General features: G+C 41.0%; 1 long non-coding RNA gene across 1 annotated transcript; it reads left to right on the forward strand.

The window, feature by feature from the left end:
• Positions 1 to 5,946: 5,946 nt before the first annotated feature.
• LOC137975926 (uncharacterized) lies at positions 5,947 to 6,706 on the forward strand. The gene is made up of 3 exons (XR_011117662.1): positions 5,947 to 6,060; positions 6,188 to 6,231; positions 6,665 to 6,706. It is a non-coding gene; the product is annotated as an uncharacterized lncRNA (long non-coding RNA).
• Positions 6,707 to 7,865: the final 1,159 nt, after the last annotated feature.

The following is a 7,865-nucleotide window of genomic DNA, read 5'->3' on the forward strand; positions in this document are numbered from 1 at the left end:
AATGGGGACCTAGATGTTGTTAATTTTGCCGATTGTCAATATGTAGATTATATCGGCTAGTCTGTGTGTGTTGATTTCACCGATAGCCTCTTTCTTCTCTTGTAAGTTATTCACGCAATTTTTTTGATTTTCACTCCGCTTTTCTTTGAAAAATTCAAGCGGATGTAAAGTGGAGAAGCGAAAGCCGCCGGTGTGCTAGGTGAGAGGGAAAACAAAGCTGAAAAGCCTATTCAAATCGTCGTGTCATTTAACAACACCGGAAAATAACTGGGTGAAACACGAAAATAAAGAGGTGTAATGGAAGCGTGCTTGAATTTCGACGAATTATCCCCAAAATCAGCAAGTTATGACGCTGATGAATAATAAAGCAGTCTCTTTTTCCAAAACGATACAATTACCTGGTGATAAATAACCTCGTCTAGGAGAGTGAATTTTTGGCTTCGCAGAAACAATGGTCAACCTCAGAGAGTTGGACGATTGGACGTTTGTGTTGAATTCGCACATTTCTTGTCCAACGAGTGCTTTCTTCGAACCGCAAAATGAAAGCTAAAATTTTACTAGAGTGCTTAAGCCTAATCATTTAAAGGAGCACTTACACTTTTGACATATGGCAATAATGAACTGTCACCGCGGTGGGCAATCCCGTAGTCGATGAATGAAAATTGTGCAAGGGCGATCTCGTGAAAACTGTAGTTAACCGAACCGCAAAATGAAAGCAAAAAGTTTACGAGAGTGCTTAGGCCTAATCACTGAAACGAGCGCTTAGGCTTAATCAGGAAGCGAGTGGTATTTCGTGCAGTTAACCGAACCGTAGAATGAAAGTTAAATAACCGAATTGTAAAATGGCCGTTTTTATGCTAGAGACGTTAAAGTCGTCTGAGACGTTAAAGTCGCCTCAAGACGACTTTAACGTCTAGTATAAAAACGAGAAATAAGACAGACGCATTTAACAGCTGACGACTTTAACGTCTTGTTTTAAGTGCGTCGTTTAGACGCACTTAACAGACGACTTTAACGTCTCAGACGTTAAATGCGTCTAGTATAAAAACGGGACGCCCTAACTTGGACGCATTTAGCCCTGAGTCCTTTGTTAATCTGCACTTCGTTCCTTCCTTGCTCTCTTGGTCGACAAGACAAACAAGCCATGCGCCGAGGCTAGGGCCAAGTCGCACTAGAGGGCAATTTCGGATTTGTTTAGGACAAATCTGACTTGAAATCGGCCAGTGACAAAAAAATTGTCCGGAAAGCTAAAGTCGCACTTGAGAACAAAATATGTGAACAAAACATCACACCATGCTGTGAGCGTCGCGCAATTTCCTGCGAAACCGCCTTTACTCGCTGTTTCCATCCACAAACCGCGACACGAGGGATCTCAAAATGTTCTCGGCTGACGAAGATGTACGGCACAAAGAAGTTTGGGATGATCCCGCCATTGAACCGTCTTCGCTGAACTGAAAGGATTCTTGCAACGAGTCAGAACTCGTGGTAGGAGGAGATGGGCTGGGAGTTCCTCGATTGTTGAATATGTAAGGGCTAGGCATCGGATAGATCCATCCTGGTGGATATTGAGAAAATTGTTGCCCCATTTCATACGGGAAATATTAGTCCCCCGCGCCTGGATTCATGTTGTTGTGAAATGAGAACGTCTATCGCATAGAGACTCTGCTACATATCACCTGTCAAATCATTTCCGAATCAGGACACCCTCGCTATTGTTTTCCAAGATTTGTTTCAGTTTGGCCTGCTCCAGAGGTAGTCGACGGCATCTTTGAAGTTTGTCCGTCTGCGACCAAATTTTGTCCTTCGGTGGACAAACCGGTCGCACTTGGTTTTTCATTGTGATGACAGATTTTTGACATAAGTAAACAGTTTTGTCCTCTAGTGCGACTTGGCCCTTAATCTAGTTCCTCGTCCATCGTCAGAAAGTGCTGATTCCTAGACTGATTTCTGTCACAAAAAAAATATTTGCATCTGTCCTTCCAGGTGACGTCGAGACATAAATTTAAGAAGCTGCAATTCCGCCACGTTATTTGCTCATATATTCGTGTGTTAACGTTTATTTGGTGCCGAGTTTGCTCGTGCCAGTGTCTTCCGATAACAGAACCTAGTCATTTTTTTAGAAAAATCTTGTTTTTGTCCGTTAGTTTGTCTACTTTTATGCGTCCCGTTTTTATACCAGACGGCTTTAACGTCTCAGACGTCAAATGCGTCTTGACGACTTTAACGTCTCTAGCATAAAAACGGCCAATGATTTGATCAACGCGCTATAAGAACGAGAGATACATATCGACAGGGAGATTGATCACGCTTTAAGAAACATCATTGTTTGTGCTCGATCATCGTGCTTTATGAACGAGAAATACATATACATCAATGTCCCTCGCTCTTTTTGTTTGGCGCCTCAGACGGGAGAAATACTGCGTATCCACTAAGGTCGGCGTCTCCAATGCGTATCTGCGTACCCGCGTATCCACCCAATTTAGTGTAAAGCTTTTACGTACGTGGCAGGGTATTCGGTGAAGCCGTTGATTTCAGCGATAGGCTTTTTTTTCTCTCGTGATTTATTCACCCATTTTTTTATTTTCACTTCACGTTTCTTTGAAGAAATTATGTCTGTATGAAAAGTGGAGAAGCGGAAGCCGCGAGTGTGTTAGATGAGAGGGAAAGCAAAGCTGAAAAGCCTTTTCAAATTGTCATGTCATTTAACAGGCGCACCGGAAAATAAGTGGGTGAAAGACGAAAATAAACAAGTCTGTTGGAAGCGTGCTTGAATTGCGACAAATGAGCCCCAAAATCAGCAAGAATTTGTGACGCTGATGAATGAAAATGGTTTAAGGGCATTCGTGAAAAGTGTAGTTAACGGAACCGTAAAATGACAGCTGTAATTGCCGAATTTGTCGAAATCGCCAATGTTCACCCGCGTGGTATAAATACCAATGGATCAAGTAATGTGACGAAATTGGTAAAACATCGCCAAAATTGCCGATTTTGTCCAAACGCCAATGTTCACCCAAGAGGTATAAATATCAATGGATGAACTAATTTGACGAAATTGGCAAAACATCGCCAAAATTACCGAATTTGTCAAAATCGCCAAAATCGCCAAAATCGCCAATGTTCACCCGCGTGGTGTGATTACCAATGGATGAACTAATTTGACGAAATTGGCAAAACATCGCCAAAATTGCCAAAATCGCCAAAATCGCCAATGTTCACCCTTGTGGTGTGACCAATAGATGAACTAATTTGACGAAATTGGCAAAACATCGCCAAAATTGCCGAATTTGTCAAAATCGCCAAAATTGCCAATGTTCACCCGCGTGGTGTCAATACCAATGGATGAACTAATTTGACGAAATTGGCAAAATATCGCCAAAATCGCTAATTTTGCCAAGATTGTCAATCGTGCAGCTCTTTCGCCAAATCTGCCATTTTTGTCATCGTGTGCATTTCTGGTCATAAGTGAAAAAAAAGACAATGACTCTAAGGTATCTTGAAAATCGAAGTGACAAGTCTCAGAAATTAATTTTATAAAGACATTTTGACATTTTTGCAGGTGTGGCACTAACCACATTGAACTGACAGTGTGCTAACTCAAATTCGTAGAGGAAGGAAGACCGATCGGAACATGGGAGACATAGGGAGGCATGTATACACTTTGACGAGAAAGTCTGATGCTTCTGGGCTTTATTCCCTTTTTTTTTTGTAATCCGTCTGTAAGAAAAACTGGTCGAAATAGATTTGAACTGCTTGTTACTTAAAGTACTAAATCGCAGTTAACACGCACTCACCCTCTTCAATAAAACGTGGCTTTAATGCCCAGAGAGCCCAGTCTTCGCGCATGTCGAATTGTGCATTTAAATATGAGAGATGTTACAGTTTTTGCTGCGACAATGCCATCCCCCCCCCCCCTCCCCCTTCGATAGAGATTGAATGCAACTCTCTTTAACTGTCTTATTGCCGTGGTCCCAGTTGGCTTGGTGGCTCAGTTGGTTGCCATTTTCTGTTGTTATTCTTAGTTTGAATAGAAGGGGAAGACTCTCACGAGACGGCCACACTATGCTTGGAGTGGCACCACATAACACTTTCTTTTCTTTTTTGGTAAGCTCATACTGCGTTATGTAGTTGCGGACGTTCAGGAAAACTGATTTTCATTACTATAGAACATCCAAAGTAACCTTTTTTTAAATTTACCTACCGCGGCCATTTTACTATTCTAATTCCTTCTCTGTCTCTTAGTTTCCCTTGGGAGTGCGAGATACCTTCTTCAGTTCTCACGTCATGCTGCTTGGAAGGAAAAAAGCTACCCTCCCCTCCTCATCCCCTTCCCTCCCCATCCTCCTCCTCCCTTACTCCTCTCTCTTCTCCCCTCTCTCTCTATGCTGCTATTTTTCTGATTTTTCTCCACAACCATCATTTCCTTCAAGGATGTCATGGTTTGACCAAATAAGTTGCACAGAAATTATACTGCGTTCATCCTAATAGTTCAAATTTCATACCTAATGACTAAATTTTTTGGTTGCTTTTAAGGATAAGGACTGATTTACATTTACGATCCAACATAAGCACAAGCGATGTAAAGGTTGTCGGTCAAATCCGTTATCAGGTTGAATCCGTTTTACCTAGGTTAAATTGGTGATCCTCATTTTACTAGGTGGAATGTTTGAAGCAGCTATCAATCCCCCAAAAAGATCCGAGAACACCTGTACCCTCCGCTCGAGCTCTGTCTTACCCATATCAACACAATCTCGTGGCGTTTCGTGTGATCTTATCGGTTTCCGTATTCATACACTTATCCATTCAGTCTCAACATTACAACACAGTAAGCGAACTCGAACTCGGACCTTGCAGATCTATAGTCCTGTGTCTTCACCACCACACTCTAACGACGAACCCGCTCAACCCAACACAGCTCTTTTCATTATTTACTTTTGAATAAAAAGTCAATTGACTTCCATATATAATAACCAAAACTAATCCTAACCTGACCCTAATTTTCTCTAGGCTTAATTTATGCTCCAAAAAAAGTTTCTTCAATTCATCTGCCAGTGAGTGCGTATTCAACCTAGGTAAAATGAAGATCAGCAATTTGACCAAGGTAAAAAACTGAGGACGGATTTTACCGGCAACATAAATTCCGACGCATTCACTTGGTGATCAAAAAGCGGGCAGTGTCAAGAGTGCACAAGTCAACGTAAACGCATGATTTTTGTCGACAGCTAAACTCGTACTACTCTATTCATTAAATTCTTTATTCTTAGACACGGCATTCACGTGAAGCAGTTTTTATGTTTTAGTTTGTTTTCATTATTTTTTAGAATATTATATTTAGTTAGGATATGATGTATTTAGGTTTTAGGTTTTGTAACTGATGAATTAAACAGGAGTACCCAACGAAACCGCTCCACAAAAAAGCCGCTCTGCAGGCTGTTTTCGAGCTGGCTGGCTGAAAAAAAATTTCAAGAGTGAGCTGGCTGGTCTTTGACACAAACCGCTTCTGGCTCACTGAGACATGAAAAACGCTTTTCCTGGCTGGCTATATAAAGCTCAGATTCTTTTCCTGGCTAAGACATTGTTGCACTTTGTCCACTGGCGTAAAGTTCTTTTAGCTCAAGCATGTAATTAATTGGACAGATTTCCTTTTAGTTTCTGGCTTCTATCAATCAAGATTTCGTCACGCAATGATCTCCTTCAAAGAGGCGGGCGCCTCTCATTTTTGCCTGGCCGTGAGAGACCTCTGCTAGCAGGGAAGGCTGTGAGGGTTTCCTAAGATTTACGGCAGAGGAAAATTGTCAGGAAAAAAAAATTACCAATCAAACAAAGACTCTTCTTGTTTAAATATAATTCCAACGCCCCTACACAATGTTGCCTGTCGTCACGAATGTGTGCGGTTGGATGACAACCGTCTGTTCTCAACCCTTAATATTCCCTATCAAATTGCGCACGCTGTATTGTACCCTTGCTTGGCTGTTCCAGCAGTCCTATAGCAAGTAGTTCGCCCGGATCAGTGAGTGATGCATAGCTTTTTTGTATCTGAAAACGTAAAAGGACCACCATAAGGTAAGCAGGATGTTTCGTAGTATTTATTTTGATCAGATTGTGGAAAAGTCCTTATGGAATGATCGCAGAATTTGATTTTAATTCCGTCCTTTGCAATTCAATTGAGTGTTTACCGAACGGATTTTAGGCTACCGCCGTTTTGGACAACATCAAGGACACAAAGCGAGAAAGGTAACGTGGGCTAAAATTTCGCATGGAACTGTTCATGTTTAAATTTTGTATTTTTGTATATTGAATTACCTATCGTTGTGTCTCCTTAAACAAATCGCCATCGTTTCTTGAATAAGTACCGGTTTACCTTTGGGGGTTTTGTCAAAGTTTTGCCACCGACACTTTAAGATAAGAAAGAGAAACGTTGGGAACGGAGTCGATTAAAATTCTGCTACCGCGCTCCATGGTTTTTCGTACAACTACCCAAACCCTAATGTGAATTAACAAAAACTTCGAAATTGAGAACAACCTCTCCAGAATATATTGCTCGTTCTTTAAGCCACGCGCAGATCTGGCAGATAGATATCCCGGGCAAAAATCGATCTATAAATGGCTGCGCACCGCGGTAGTAGTCCATCTCACTCTTTCTCCTTATTCTCATTCATCAACTAAGGACCATGGTGGCAGTCTATTTAAGTACCTTGTCAGTGAACGGGTAAGTAGAATTGTTCCATTTTTTTTATTGTTACGATCATGGTATTTTATTGCACGCTGGGAATGGTTCAAAGTACAACGCAACCGTTTTTTTCCAGTGTCGCTGCAGCTGCAAATATGATTACTCCCTGTTTAATCAACTTTTGTGGCATAGTTAGTAGAGGTATAACTGAAAAGGACAATTTTCTCTAAATGCATGCATTTTTTTCACTTCGATTGAGCCGCTTATAACATCTCCAATATCGATTCAACACTAACCTGACTATCACTGAGATCTAAGATAGCAAAAAAAATGCGCGAACTTCGCTTGCCTGGATATGTACATGTAACGGTGCATTTGCAAAGCAACAGAAGAGGAAATCACTGAGGAATAGTAAGCGTACAAAGGAACATTTAATGAGAAAATTTGTAACGTCAAGAACTTAATTAGTTTCGTTTAAATTTCTTTAAACAAGCCGCGTCTCTCTTTTTTCCGGTAAAAACACTGGTGCAAATGCAAACGCAACTGTGCCTCTTGTCTGAATTCTGCGTTCAAAATAATCGGGCTAAGTTGATGATTTCACAGGGTTTAACCATTTGGTTGTGGTACGAAATTCCCTCAGAAGCAATGTCCAGTTACGAGTTACAGCAGTTTTATTTCACTTTATGACAGATACATGTCAAGCTGTGCAAAACTGTATACTTTTTTATTGGTTAAGACCTGAATGATAGTTTGGATATTTTAGAATCTCTCGTTTATTTTACAATGTCACTTAAAAAGTAGCAATTTACGTATGTTCGTAAATTTAGTGATTGTAAATTTTCCCTGTTACTGTGTACGTTTCAAGCTTGGTACTTGCGAGCCAAGGAGACTGGCGTTTCCTTTTAAGATAAAGTGGGCGCTTTTGCCGCTTTTCCGGTCATGTCAAGCAGAATTGAAACTATGAAACCATTTTTTAATGTTCGTAATTAATTATAATTCCGGAGGGAGGTAAGCCCTAGTTTTTCAACCGCAAACCTTTTCAGTTTGGCAAAAAAATTCACCACTTCAAACTGTTAAACGTTTGTCAACTAAAGATCCGCGCTTGTAGTTTGGACTGCAGGTCTGTTTATTTTCACGCCTTTACATCGCGTACGCTTTTAGAGGCGGCCGCGAACCGGATGCCAATTTTGTTTTGAGC

This window comes from Montipora foliosa, chromosome 1 (genome assembly GCF_036669935.1).
Source record: "Montipora foliosa isolate CH-2021 chromosome 1, ASM3666993v2, whole genome shotgun sequence".
NCBI lineage: Eukaryota > Metazoa > Cnidaria > Anthozoa > Scleractinia > Acroporidae > Montipora > Montipora foliosa.